The 15,745-nt window shown below is 37.8% G+C and overlaps 1 long non-coding RNA gene across 1 annotated transcript in view; it reads right to left on the bottom strand.

The window, feature by feature from the left end:
• Positions 1–4,258: 4,258 nt before the first annotated feature.
• LOC147580038 (uncharacterized) overlaps positions 4,259–15,745 on the bottom strand; it is a 107,979-nt gene continuing 96,492 nt past the window's right edge. The window contains exon 6 of the long non-coding RNA XR_015252454.1: positions 4,259–5,241. This is a non-coding gene — a long non-coding RNA (uncharacterized LOC147580038). The remainder of the gene's footprint in view (positions 5,242–15,745) is intronic.

Genomic DNA, 15,745 nt, shown 5'->3' on the forward strand with positions numbered 1-15,745 from the left:
TTCTTTCTTTCTTTCTTTCTTTCTTTCTTTCTTTCTTTTAAATCAGATAAGATGTTTCCTTTTTCATGAGCTATAGTTCCAAAGTTTTCACTTTGATATCATTTTGGTAGGTTTTTGGTCCCTTCAACCTACTTATTGGTTTTACACAGCTATTGTTTTTAACAAATAAGAAATAGCAATTAGAATCCTAACAGTGGCTAATGTGGAAATAAAGATTAGGGAAACATAGATTTGACTTTGGAACCTACCTAGGATGGGTTTTTGATATAATTTACTATAGTTTTTTTCAATTCTATTTGATTATACCTCCTTAAGTACCCTGGAACTCTTCAGAGGTTATGATGAGGAGTTTGGCTTTTATTTGATGACACTACAGAATCAAATGTTTTTATCAACGAAGTGGCATGATAAGAGTTATCCTTTAGAAAGTTAATTCTTCTTTTTTTTAATGTTTATTTATTCTTGAGAGAGAGAGAGAGACAGAGTGTGAGTGGGGGAGGGTCAGAGAGAGGGAGGAGGCACAGAATCCCAAGCATGCTCCAGGCTCTGAGCTGTCAGCACAGAGCCTGATGCAGGGCTCGAACTAAAGAACTGTGAGATCACAACCTGAGCCAAAGTTGGAGGCTAACCAACTGAGCCACCCAGGCACCTGGAAAGGTAATTCTTAAGAGTAATAATGTGTGAGAGGGCACAGAATAGGAAAGTTGGAGATTAGAAGGCCAATTAAAAGTTATCAGCAATAATCCAGGTCAGATGGTTCTTGAATTTTAGCACACATCAGAATGACCTAGGGTTCTTGTTAAAAAACAAATTGCTGGCCTCACTACCAGAGTATCAGATTAAATAGATCTGGGGTGGGGCCTGAGAGTTTTTATTTCTAACAAGTTTCAGGTGATTCTGATGCTGTCAGTTCACTTTGAGGACCAACTGGTCCAGACAAAGGAAATAAATGCTTGAACTAGACTGCTGGTTATAGGCTCAAAAGATATCAGAATGGGAGAATCTGCATGCTCCAGTAATTAATAGGATACGGAGAATGAAGGTGGTAGTTCAAGATGATGGAATTCAGACTTGGATGTTTGGTGGTTCTCTTAATGGAAGTAGCTGTAGAAGGTAATTTGGAGAGGTAGGTTGATGATGAACTTATTTTGGACTTAACTGAATTTGAGATGCTAGAAAGACAATTAGGTGGAGTCTCAGTAAACATTTGGAAATATGGCTTCTTATCTGTGAGAGATTGGGGTCATAAATGGAAATCTTGAAGCTTTCACATTAGAAGTGAACTTGACGCTGAGGGATTGGTTGAGGCTATCATGGGACTCAAACCCTCAAGCCAAGAACAGAATTGTGGAGATTCTTATCTTCTGGAGGTGGGAGAAATAGGAAACAGGGGTGGCCTGGAGAGCGCAGCGTTACAGTGTGGGAAGGAAGAAGAAAGTGTCAACAAAAAGCCACCAGGATCCAATTCTGCAGAAGAAGAGGCGTGTCTTCCAGTGTCATTAGATTCTGTTACGAGGAGGTAATGGGTGACCTTTAAAGGAGAAATTTCAGCAAAGTGGGAGGGCAAAGGCAAGGTTATAAAAGTTTAGGGAGTGAGTAGATGGTTATAAAGTGAAGATCATTAGTGGCACCTTGGGTGGCTCAGTCAGTTGAGCGTCCAACTTCGACTCTGGTTGTGAACTTGGGGTCCCTGGGTTTGGGCCTGCATTGGGCTCTGTGCTGACGGCTGAGAGCTTGGAGTTTGCTTTGGATCCTGTGTTTCCCCCTCTGTTCCTCCCCTACTTGCACTCTGTCTCTCTCTCTCTCAAAAATAAATAAAGACTAAAAAAAAAAAAATTAAAAAAAAAACAAAGTGAAGATCAGTAGATCTTTATAGCCAAATATGAAGTTGAAACTAATGGGAATTCAAAACAAAACAAAAAAAGCAATCCTGAAAACTCAATAGGACTTCAAACATGCCACTCCTGGACAATGAAAACTAACTCCATACTTGTAGGGAGTTTGAAAAGCTGATATTTGGAAGTTTGGTGAAGCCAGAGAAGACTTGTGATTAGCAGCAAGGTGAGGACCAACAAATGGTAAGGAAGAAATGGAGCAGTGGTTTAGTAAATACAAATTCCACTGCATGCACAGAAGTAAGAAAGGTGGGCAGAAAAAAAAGAAAAGTGGGGAAAGAAAAGGGACCAAAATGTGTCACTGAAGGGTGTGTATTTATTGTATTGTATTGTATTGTATTGTATTGTATTGTATTGTATTGTATTTTTAAGTTTATTTATTTATTTTGAGAGGGAGAGAGAAAGAGTGCAAGCAGGGGAGGGGCAGAGAGAGAAGGGGATAGAGAGAGAGAGAGAGAGAGAGAGAGAGACAGAATCCCAAGCAGACTCTGTGTTGTCAGTATAGAGTCCAACGCAGGGCTCCATCTCACTAACGGTGAGATCATGACCTGCGATAAAACCAACTAAGCCACCCAGGTGCCCTGAAGGGTGTGAATTTTTAAGGAAGTTTTAGCAGGGACATTATTGTCCTATCTGGTTACTTAATCACCTGGTAATAAAAAAGATGGAATTTTCATATTGCCAGAATTTACTCATATATGTATCTGATTCTTTTTTTATATAATTTAAATTTTTTTAACATTATTTTTGAGAGACAGAGAGAGAGACAGAGAGAGCAGGGGAGGGTCAGAGAGAGAGGGAGACACAGAATCCGAAGCAGGCTCCAGGCTCCTAGCTGTTAGCATATAGCCCAGAGTGGGGCTTGAACTCAGGGATGATGAGATCATGACGTGAGATCATGACCTCAGTCGAAGTCGGAAGCTTAACCGACTGAGCCACCCCAGGTGCCCCTGCATCTGATTCTTTCTTTTTTTTTTTTTTTTAAATTTTCTTTTTTTTTTTGAACGTTTATTTATTTTTGGGACAGAGAGAGACAGAGCATGAACGGGGGAGGGGCAGAGAGAGAGGGAGACACAGAATCGGAAACAGGCTCCAGGCTCTGAGCCATCAGCCCAGAGCCCGACGCGGGGCTCGAACTCATGGACCGCGAGATCGTGACCTGGCTGAAGTCGGACGCTTAACCGACTGCGCCACCCAGGCGCCCCGCATCTGATTCTTTCTTAATCACACCTGCCAAACTTAAATAGCCAGCAATTTTTAGCAGCAAAATGGGTTTATTTGGGAATAGCAGAGGAATTGCGATTCAGGATGCACAAAGTGTGGCAAACTGAGGCAAGTCTGGAGGTTAACGTAGAGGAAGTCTACTTTATAGAGAAAAGGAGGAAGTTGGGAAGGGCTACTTTGAATGAAGTTCATTGGAGGATATAAACAAGAGTTCAGGGTGGTAACTGTTTCCTGTTGGTTGAGTTGTGGTATTTTCTTACTGGCCGTGTTTATTGCTGGGCAAGGAGAAAGTCTTTCTCCTGCTGGGGTAGTAAAGTCAGCCTCTTCTTGTGGGGGTCTGCAATTGACCTTGAGTGATAGTGGTGCAAGCTTCTACTGCTGTCCTCTGGATTCCATTTTAAATGAGTTTTTATTTATTCAGTTTCACAGGCCAAAAATTAATAGCACTTTCTCTCATCTTCAAGTGTAGTTCACAGGAGTCTAAAGTGTGCAACTGAAATATTTTATTTTCTTAGTACCGTAAGTGTAGTGATATGATGCCCCTTTGCAAATGCCACTGCTATTTTTATTGAAAATACTCTGGGTTTGGGACTAATGAGAATGGTGGGGATTACTCATGTAACTCAGTGAAAAAGGAGTGCAGACACAGATGTATACAGAAAGTACTTTCGTCACCATTTGTACTCCCTTTCCCTCTTTTAGGTTATTTGAATAAGTAGTTAGAAACATATGTGATTTCGCACCAGACCTTGTGATTCTTTTTTCTTTTTTTTTCCAGGCACAGAGAAATTTTTTTTAGCCGAACTGTTTGCTTAGGGTACATTAAAGAACTGATGTTCACAGTATAGCTGATAGCTAGTGGAAATGAAATAATCTGTATTGACACATTTGGAAGTTTCACATCTTTTTCCACTTAACATGCTAACGTGATAATTGCCAGACTGATGATTTTTCCAGTGACACATCTCCCTTTGTCAATATTTAGACCTGTGTATAGAAAGCTTATTTAACACACCTGGCTAATTTTCACTTCATTTAAAAATAAATGGAACATGTTTAGCTCGCAGGGTTAGAACAAAAAAAGAAAGAGGTTTCATAAATAATCTCAAAACATGTTTTTGACAATAAGAAAAAATATATAAGAAGTAATTTTCTTTATTAATGGTATTTGATCAGATTTAAAAATCTTAACTGGATTATGTATTAAGATAATTTTATGGATTTTGAGAATTTTTTTTTTCCCCTTAAAGAAAGTTCTTTGGAAACTCAAAAAACTCACTTGGAATATTCAAATGGGATACTCTGATTGGGATTTTGCAACTTTGAAAGGCCATTCCAGAGTGTGGTCAATTAGTTATTGTTTTGTAATCTCCACTTGTAATCAATCACTGGTGCATCACCATGTCCACCAGGCAGAAGAATCTTGGTCTTGATTTAGTGTTTCGGATGATTACAACTTATTGTAGGGTAGCTTTCCTGGGATATGCTCAAAGCGACCCATCTTCTCTAAGACTCCTGGTGAATCCCTTAAGAAGAAAAAGGCATAAAAGCGACCCAACTCAAAGTACATTGTTTCTGACTGGGTGGGTGGTCCATGTTTTACTCATTTTTCCTTTGGTTTGGAAAGCAGGTGTTTCAGTTTAGCATATGAATCCCTTTGGTAGCCACTTCTGATATCCCCCAGGTCTCTGTGAGGCTGATAAAGTGGAGGGTGCTAAGGACAGGAAATGCTTATTTCAAAAAGCTGGGGTGAATGGAGATCCTAACCTGCTTTCTGATTGGTTTCTCATTGGCATGCTTTTGAGGGTTTTGATGTTCTTCTCACTCCTTCTTCTTCCCTTTTCATAAAACATAATTGCTGTTTAAAATGTTAGCCTGGCTTTCTTTTGAAAGTAGAATTGAACTGACAGTAACTGGGTTAACTGTATTGCTAGATTTTTCTGGTTTCCAAAGAATGCTTCAAAAGTGTGGAAATAAAGCTCTTTTTCTTTTTCTTTTTTATAGCTAACAACTTCCCAGCCTTCTAATTTGCTGTCCTGTTACATTGGAGTTCATTATCTTTGTATTACAGTTTAGTCATTCTGTTTGAGTTTCCATCCTTTCATTCGTTCCTGAATTCTTGCTGAAAACGGCAATAAAAGTAACACAGCTGAGGCTTGCATACAAACTGAAGACATAATGAGAACAGTACTTTCATAGGAATTCTATCCTACATCACGGGTTTCATTTCAAACATTTAGAATGAAAGGCACGCTTTAAGTATAGTGAGATCTTTTTCCTTCTCTTACCTTCCCTCCTTCCAAATTCAATTATACAACATGGCACATAATTTTCAATTATACTACATGGCACATAATTTTTATCTTTACTTGCTTATAGAGTATACATGGTTATATAAAACCTCTGAAGATTTGGAGTAATAGCCCAAGAAATCATTGAATATGATGGGTTTTGTTGCATCACAAAGCAGTATATTGCAACGCCACTGTTTTAAATTATAGAATAAAGTTGCAATTGCAGATCAGAGATGAATGGTTAGACTTGGATAGTCGTTCTGGAAAATTAAGTAGAAAAATGACTATTAATTGGTATTTGCAAGCAGATGCAATAGCTAACTAAGGCTAGCCATAGAATGAAGACCATATAGTAAAATGTCACTACTTGTTTGATTCAGAATATCCCATGAGAAGAGATCCTTCAAAATAGTGCCCACCATTCTTTTTGTGACCTCATGGCAATGAAACCAGATAATTAAAAATAATGTATGCTTTAAAGTAATATTAATATTCCCCTTAACTATGTGGGATTACATTTTTTTTTTTTTAAAATTTTTTTTTTTTTTTTCAACGTTTATTTATTTTTGGGACAGAGAGAGACAGAGCACGAACGGGGGAGGGGCAGAGAGAGAGGGAGACACAGAATCGGAAACAGGCTCCAGGCTCTGAGCCATCAGCCCAGAGCCCGACGCGGGGCTCGAACTCACGGACCGCAAGATCGTGACCTGGCTGAAGTTGGACGCTTAACCGACTGCGCCACCCAGGCGCCCCTGGGATTACATTTTTAAAGAGAAATAGAAGTCCCTGGCATTTCTAATTAACAAGACCTGGTTTTATATTGCCTATTTTGGCAAAATAAGTTTGGCAATAAAGCTATCAGCAGAGACTTTTAGAGAGTTGACTTTAAAAAAAAAATTTTTTTTTTACATTTATTCATTTTTGAGAGACAGAGAGATACAGAGCACAAGCGGGGGAGGGGCAGAGAGAGAGAGGTAGACACAGAATCAGAAGGAGGCTCCAGGCTCTGAGCTGTCAGCACAGAGCCTGACGCGGGGCTCCAACTCATAAGCTGTGAGATCATGACCTGAGCTGAAGTCAGATGCCCAACCGACTGAGAGACCTAGGCGCCCCTTAAGAGTTGACTTTTTTAAAGATTTTATTATTTTTATTTTTATTTATTTATTAAAAAAATTTTATGTTTGTTCATTTTCGAAAGACAGAGAGAGACAGAGCACAAGTAGGGGTGGGCGGAGAGAGAGGGGGGACACAGAATCTGAAGCATGCTCCAGGCTCTGAGCTGTCAGCACAGAGCCCAACGTGGGTCTCCAACTCACAAACTGCGAGATCTTGACCTGAGCCGAAGTCGGATGTTCAACTAAGCCACCTAGGTACCCCTTTATTATTTTTTTTAAAGTAATCTCTACACCCACTGTGGGGCTCAAACTCACAACCCTGAGATCAAGAATTGTGTGCCTCTAGGGTTGATTTTTTTTTTTTTTTTTTTTTTTTTTTTTTGAGAGAAAGAGAGGGACAGAGAGAGCCAGAGAACGCATGTGTGTGTGTATTTGTATGCAAGTCAGGGAGGGGCAAAAGGAGAGCGAGAGAGAGAAAATCTTAAGCAGGCTCCATGCCCAGAGCACAAGCTGATGGGGGGCTCAATCTCATCAACTGTGAGATCATGAGCTGAGGCAAAATCAAGAGTCAGAAGCTTAACCTACTGAGCCACATAAGGGTCCCAAGAGTTAATTTTTTTATTGGAACATCACAGGTCTGGTAATTAGAAAATGAAAATGAAATAAAAACAAGCATTTCTAGAAGTGGGTAGTGAGTAAAAAGAATGGCATAATTTGAATGAAATAAATTACATGTCATACACGGTGTTTTTCATACTGTTACAGAATATAATAAAGTTTTTTTTTTAAATTTTTTTAGAAATCGTCAATTTCTTCCAATTAGGCAGAACCATGTGGCAACCCAAATTATCATTACAAAGTTGTTTGGTGGGCAGTGTATCAAATAAACAGAATGAGGTTATTTAATATTTAATGGCTGCAGGAAGATATCAGCAACCATCCTTCTTAGGGGAGGGTTAGTTTTTTCAAAGAAAAACAGAATATCTGAAGTCCTTTGAGTACTGTTTCCTCTGTCCTGGAAAAAAGCTTAGAAAAGCCACGTTTGGATGTTTGATCTTTCATTCTAGCTACTCTCTCCACCAATCCAAATGTTCATTGTTTAGATGTTTAGGGTTGACCATTCTGATTCCTTCAGTTCATTTTACATGTGTAATTTTTGGCCCAGTTAGTTCATGCTCATTTTATAGTTTAATCTTTTAATCCTGTAACTAAAAATTATAGTATCACCAGAGGACCTTTAAATGCCCATTTCTGGATCTCTAAGAGATATCTTTCAGTGGGCCAGGGGTAGGGTCTAAGACAGGTGACCCTGTCACAGAGATACTAGAATAACCCTTCAAAAACCATTGTTAAAGAGTATTTTCATATTTAATTTTTGAATACGTAATCTATTTATATGGCTCAAAAATAATGATTCCAACTCCACATTTGTGTCATTTTCCACCCCTCAAAGGGTAACCTTTGTCCATCATGAAGTAGACCCCAAAATAGGATTAGATATGCAGGTCTGATATCTGGAAGGAGAGAGAAGGAAAGAGGATTGGGATTTCAGAGTGTAACGCAGTTCCATGAAAGACAAGCAAGGCTGATGGGGAGTTTCTTGTACCAGGGACCCTCTGACTTGCTGGAATGGGTTTGCTTGGACATTGTCTGGGAAGTTGGCCTTGGCACAAACACGGTGGTAGAGCCAGAGGGCCCACAGCTAAGGCCATATGTCAGGTATGCTCCCTGCAGCAGCAGGTCTGAGTGACGGACTTACTGGCTGCTACACATTGTTATTAGTTTCTTGTGAATGGTTTCCAAGTATTTTTTTTTTTTTTTTGCACATATAAGGAAAATTCTATTTTTCCATTTTTTTTTTTAACACAGAAGTTAGGATTTTAAACTCTTTTGTGCATTTTTCCACTTGGGTTTTTCATTTAAATGTTGGAGATCTTTCCACAGCAGTACATTCAGAGTACCCTAATTCTTCTTTTACAGTTGCCAAATGTTCTACAGTATGGCTGTACCATGGGTTTTAATTTTTTATTTTAACCAGTCATCCCTGATGGATATTTAAGTTGTTTCCATTCTAAATAATGTTGTGGGGACTAAACTTGTACAGACATCATTTTGCACATTTGTGTATGCAAATGTACATATATGTACATATATGCACATATACAAATATGAAAAATGAAAAAATGCAAATTTATCTGTAGGATAAACTCTAGAAAGGAACTGCTGGGTCAAGGATATATATAAGTAATTGTGACAGGTGTTGTCAAATTGTTCTCCATAGAGCCTAGAGCCCATAAATAGAGTTATACCTATTTATATTCCTGATGTATAGAGTTCCTGTTTCTCCATAGCATTGCCAATTGAATGTATTTTCAAATGTCTGAATTTTTGCCAATACAAGTGAAAAATTGAATCTCAGTGTAGTTTTATTTTGCATTTGTCATCTTATAAAGAATAGTTTTGAAGATAGGTATTTAAGAGTCATTTGTATTTCTTTTTCTGTGATCTGGCTGTTCTTTGTTTTTGTTCTTTGTTTTTCTATTGAATTATCTTTTTCTTACTGTCTTTCTTATTTTTCTTATTCTTTTTCTTTATGTGACTTAAAAAATATATATATGATTAGTCCATTATCTGTGATATGAGATGTGAATGCTTTTTCAAGTTTCTTGGTTATATTTCTACTTTGTGTATATAATGTTTTACATGTGGGAGGAAAATACATATATACATAGTATAGACATATTTAAAGAGTTCTAAATTTAGCATCTATTTTGGGGAGGGACTTCAGGATTCTTAGTAATAGTTAGAAAGGCCTTCCCTACTTCAAGTATGTAAAGGAATTCTCCCAGATTTTTATCTGATACATATGTGATTTCATTTTTTACAGTGAAATCTTAAAGCCGTTTGGTCTAAAAGTGTGAGGTATGAATACAGCATAGTATTCTCTCCAGATTTATCCCAACTCATTTAATGAGCTATCTTTAATCCAAAGATTTAAGGTGTCACCCTGTTATATTTCAAATTATGCTAAATTCCCTTATGTATCTGGGTCTCTTTCTATTAGTTACATTGTTATATCTATTTATTCTTTTAAATTATTGAGACTTTATAATATGTTTTAATATTTGGTAAGACTAATCCTCATAGCTCTTCCCTTTTATTGGTTTCCTGACTATTCTTATTTATTTTTTCCAAATGAACTTAGATTTCAAAGATCAAACAAACAGCAAATAACAAAAACAAGAAAAAACTTGATGGCACTTTGTTAAGATTCTGATAAATTTATACATTAACTTATGAAAAAGAAAAACTTACGAAGAATGACAACTTTAATACATTGAATGGTTGTGTAAATGAACATAATATAGTTTTCTTTTATGTTCTTGCCAATAATCTTATCTGTCTCTTTTACAAACTCTTGAGACATTTCATTGTAGTTCCCAAATACTAAAAGTGATAACTTATCATTGACATGTTAAAATATAATTTTCAAAAAGGCTAAATCATGACTCTTATGGATATGTAGAATGAAAACAGGTCAAAGAGGGGCACCTGGGTGGCTCAGTTGGCTAAGCATCTGGCTTCGGCTCAGGTCATGATCTCACAGTTTGTGGGTTTGAGCCCTGCGTTGGGCTCTGTGCTGACAGCTCAGAACCTAGATCCTACTTCTGATTCTTTGTATCCCCCTCTCTCTCATTTTCTCTTCCCCTCTCTCTCAAAAATAAATAAACATTAAAAAAAATTTAAAAAAACATGTCAAAGATTTCATTCATCTTGGGGTACCTGGCTGGCTCAGTTGGTACAGCATGTGACTCTTGATCTTGGGGTTGTGAGTTCAAGCCCCATGCTGGATGCAGGGATTACTTAAAAAAATAAAATTTGTTTTTTACTTTATCTCATAAGTTAATAAGGGAACCAGTTAGATGTTACATTAGTACAAAGAGCTTTGAGAAGCTAGGTACCTATAGGAAATTTAACTGATTGCCAGATTAGATACAAAATTAGTTAATGTCCAGTAGGATCACAAACCTTGAGGTCATCTGTTTCATTGGACAGAAGTTTATTTGCATATTTATGGAACAAAACACCTACATGTTAACCTCTGCCCCTACAGAGGTAGAAAATAACCCACAGTATAAAGCCGAGCCTAGCTTTGCACTTAAAGAATACCCATCTCCTTAGGCTATTTCCAAGTTTTATACATTTTTTTTCCTGACAAACACATCATTAAATAAAATTTTTGGAATTTTTAAATTAAAAATTCATTTGGTTGCCTTTGTTATTATTGTTGTTGTTGTTGTTTGTAGTCAGCATGGGTAGTCCCTTCTCTTGGAGGATTTGTTTTTTCTTACAGTGAAATCCTAGTGATATTTCTGGATAAACAAGTTAAAAAAGATATTGCCTCAATTCAACAAATATTTATTATGTTGGGCACTGTTCTGGGTTTTGGATACAACATTGAACAAGACAGAGAAAGCTCTCTGTCTTCATGGGCCTTCTTATTTATATGGGTAAGATGGAAAATAGCAATAAACATAAATAATTAAAAGGCATAGTATTTAACAGGTGATTAAAATAAAAACAGAGCAGGGTAAAGGGCATCAGAGGTGTGAGGAGAAGTGTTGTGAGTTGCAATCTTAAACAGATTGGTTAGGGTAGGTTTCATTAAGAAGATGATGACATTTGAGCAAAGGCTTGAAGGAGATAAGGGAATCAGCCATTCCGGGGTAGGAGCATTTTTGGCAGAAGACACAGCAGTACCAAAGTTGAAATAAGAGTGTTTGCCAGGCCTGTTTGAGGAACATCAAAAAGACCAATGTGGTAAGAATGAAATTAGTCAGAGGAGGTCAGAGGCCATATCACTTAGAGCCTTGCAGTCCATGTTAGAATATTGTATTTTATTTAGAGTGAAATGAGCAGATGAGTAACATGATCTGACATATTTGAAAGGATCCTTTGGCTGTAGTCGTGAAAACAGACTTAGAAGGGAATTCAAAAATGGCACAGGGAAACCAGTTGAAAAGCTGCTGATATAATCCAGGAAAGAGATTTTGGTTACTTGGACCATTGGGATAATAGAGAAGGTAATAAAAAGTTGGATTTTGGATATTTTTTTGAAGATATTACCAATATGGTTTTCTGGCAGATTGGATGTGGTGGGGGAAAGAAAGGAGTAAAATATGATTGACAGATTTTTGGTTTGGGCCACTGGAAGGATGGAGTTGTCATCAAGTGGGATGGAGAAGGCTGTGAGTAGAACAGATTTGGTGGAATAAAATCAGGAGGTCAGTTTTGGGAGCTGTTGTCTTTGAGATGGCTATTAGACTTCTAAGTAGAGATCTTAAGTAGGCATTTGGGTATATGAATCCTAAGTTTGGAGGTAAGGGCTGTGTTGAAGAAGTAAACTTGTGAGTCACTGGATGACAAAAAAGGATTTAAAGCCAAGATAATGGAAGAAAAATTATAGGTAGAGACTGAAGGATTGAGCCCTGGGGCCCTCCAACATGAAGGAGTTCCTTTCTTGAAAGGACTAAGCAACTTGTGTTGGGTGGTATCAGCTTAGATTTGATCTCAGTATCAATAGCAAAAAACATAGTTGGGATTTTTAAATGACCTATTTTTTTTAAAGTTTATTTTTTTGAGAGAGAGACAGAGAGTGCAAGTGGGAGAAGGTCAAAGAGAGAGGGAGAGAGAGAATCCCAACCAGGCTCCTTGCTGTCAAGTGGAGCCTGATATGAGGCTCGATCCCAGAAACCATGAGATCATGACCTGAGTTGAAATCAAGAGTTGGATGCTTAACCAAATGAGCCACCCAGGAGCCCCTAAACCCCCTACTATTGACTAAAAGTTAAACCAAACATTTGTTGAATCAAATCCTTCTGTAATCTCAATAAGTAAAATTCTAAATGAGCAATTAATACATGGTTCTTTAAAAATAAACAATATTTTAGCATTTGATAATAAGCCAAAGAAGTTAATATCTCTTATAGAGAAACATATATTCTGTTCTCGGTTTCATTTTACATCATATTAAACTTCTTAGGCTCATCAGAGAAATATATTTGATATGCATTATATACCTTGACCTTTGGAACTCATTGTGTAAATGTTACACAGGTTCACAGATGCAATTACAGCATTTTACTCTCTATGATATTTGATAGGCTTTGCAAAAAGAGCTGGTAGTTAACAAACACTCTATTATTTGTACCATATAATTATATGGAGGGCGTGGACTGTCTTTTTTTTTTTTTTTTGGTATGTGTGGTCTATATACAGCTCTCTGATTTGATCAGGTTGAATAGCATTTGAAAGAGAGCCAAGCATGTTCTGGAGATAGCAGGCCGCTCCTGAAAACAGCTTAGCAATTAACATGGGAATTTTTCTTCTTCTAAAAGATCACTGTTTTCTGAAGCCCATCAAGACATAGTGTGGCAGTTCTGAAGGCCCCCTGCTCTCTTATGGGTTGGCTTAGGGTTTTCACACCCCAGTTTTACTTATTCCTTCTGTTTAGAAACATGACTTTCAAGTCTGAAAATTGTCTTCTTTTGCTATCAACTGAAAACTTTGTATACCATAACTTTATTTTTTAGAGATCACAGCAACATGATTAAGACAAATCACAGAGATAAAAATGGGGGAGAAAGCATTTTTACTCCATATGAGTAAAATATATTCTATTCTACTTTGGAGTCTTCATCATAAATTTTATCATATTAAAATCCACAGTGATGTTAGTAGTCAACTATTGTGCAGCCATACCTGTTCTGAGCATATACTGAATAAATTTTAGAGCTAAATTCCTTACTGGTTTGAACAATATAAGCTCAATTTCTATAGTTGTCTATCCCTTTACCCTGTGCTATGGATTGAATTGTGTGTCTCTCCAAATTCACATATGATTCCTTAACTCCCACTATGACTGTATTTGAAGATAGGGCCTAGATGGAGGTAAATAAAGGCTAAATGAGGTCACAAGAGTGGACCCATAATCCTATATGACTGGTGTCCTTACAAGAAGAGAAAAACTCACCAGAGCTCTTTCTTTCCACAGAGAAGAGGCCATGTGAGGACACAGAGAGAAGGTGGCTATTTACAGGCCAGGAAGAGAAGCCTCACCAGAAACCAGCCCTGGTAGCAACCTGATCTTGGACTTCTAGACTCCAGAACTGTGAGAAAATAGATTTATGTTGTTTAAGCCACCCAGTCCATATATCTTATGGCAGCCTGAGCAGACAAATACACTCTGCTTCATTTTTCCTTGCAACACTTATAACCACATGATCTGTGAGTGATTGTATATACATTAGAATGTAAGCTGGGACTTTTTGATTTGTTACTGTGCCATTGCCTGGCATGTAGTAGGTGTGCAACAAATATTTGTTGGATGAATGAATCAAATGTCTAGGGATAAGAGATCATAAGCAAAGAAACAAAACATCACATTTGTTAACACATGGTATCTGATCAACATGATTACCTTTACCATACAATTGATCTTCTCTTCTCCTCTCCCCTCCCTTCCCCATCCTTTTCTCCTATGTATCCTATTGTCTTCTTCTTTTTTTTTTAGTTAAAAAAAAGTTTTGTTTTTTTAAAATGTTTATTTATTTTGAGAGAGAGAGTTCAAGCAGGGGAGAGAAGTGGAGAGAGGGGGAGAGAAAGAATCCCAAGCAGGCTCTGCGCTGCCAGCATGGGGCTCCGTCTCACAAATGGTGAGATCATGACTGAGCCAAAATCAAGAGTTGGACGCTTAATTGACTGAACCACCCAGGTATCCCTCTCCTGTTCTCAACTAACCTCATTTGTCCAGTCAGATGGTGTGCCCTTTTAAGGCAGCTACCTTGTCTTTATTTGGGTTTCTCAAGAGTAGATTGTGAGACAAGGAGTGATACCTTGCTTAAAATACCTGTAGAGAAATAGGGAAGTGATTCAAGGAAGGAAAGGCAGCCAATAAAGGATGTGGTATTAAGCTAGCTACCTCTGTGGGCAACTGGAGCTAATCCTGTAGTGAAACTCTGGAAAAGGGTTTAAAACACATGTTGCAAATTACCCCATCTAAGGGGTAAGGTAGCTGGGTTAATTATTCATCAACTTTCAAGAGTCATTGGCTTGCCACTCTAAGCAACATGGTTTTTCTACAGTTCTAGGAAAAAACCTCAGGTACAGAGATGCTGATGCTGCTGGCAGCTAGAAGTCTTCTGATGAATTGGGAGGGTCTTAGGAATATGGGTGGGACCCTCGTGGTGTCTGATACAATCCTCATTCATTTGTCTGCAGACCAACTGCTAGTAGCACCCAAAAATGTATTGCCACAATATGAAACATCACATCTTTCTTGCCTTACTAACTATTAGGGGGAATACAGTTCCCTTATTCATCTCTGGTTGGAGAAAAATAGAACTTTATCCCTAAAAAGCAATGAGAAAAGACCTAAAACTTTCCTGTCCCCAATTCATTTAAAACCACTTCATTTTTTATTTTCATACACACCTGCAAAATGTATCCCAATTATCTATAAATATTTATGGGATAGATGGAGTATGCTGATCTCCAAGTTAATGGTGATGGGATCAAACTTCTGGGTTCCATGGCCCTGGTTTGACCTCCCATTTAGGCATTGACGTTTTCTCTTAAGCTCAGTACTGGCATTTTTCCAACACTGGGTGTTATTCAATATGAGGTTTTACAAAAAACTCCACCTCCTTTTATTTATTTTTTCTTGGATAAAGCTTTTAAAAAATGTTAATCTATAGATCCTCCTCCTCCATAATTACACTTGCCAGAGGAGTAGGAGCCAAACAATTAAATTCTCCATAGGTGTTGGGTGTAATAATTCCTCGTGAATCAGAAGATTAAGCATGGAAACAACAAATGGAACAAGATGGTCTAAGCTCTGTTTTTCCTGTAGAACAGCAAATAGTTGCAAATCAAAAAGCGGTTCTCCTTAATTACCACTGTATGAGGCAGTGGGCTAAAAGCAGGCTCATTTGGTAATGTTTTCTGTGTGGCTACAGTATGTATACACAGTGTAGGCCTTTATGCACTGTCTAATAGACAATATTATATACTAGGGTATTGCTGACATTCATTTTACGTGGAGATACAACTGGTATGCCCAGGACACTGGCCTCCAAGCTGTGTGTGCACAGAACTAAAGGAACAGTTTTACTTGCCCAAGCCAGGCAAGACTATTTATATGTAAACACTTTCTTCA

This window comes from Puma concolor, chromosome B3 (assembly GCF_028749965.1).
Source record: "Puma concolor isolate L17-30 chromosome B3, mPumCon1.1.hap2, whole genome shotgun sequence".
Taxonomy (NCBI): Eukaryota; Metazoa; Chordata; class Mammalia; order Carnivora; family Felidae; genus Puma; species Puma concolor.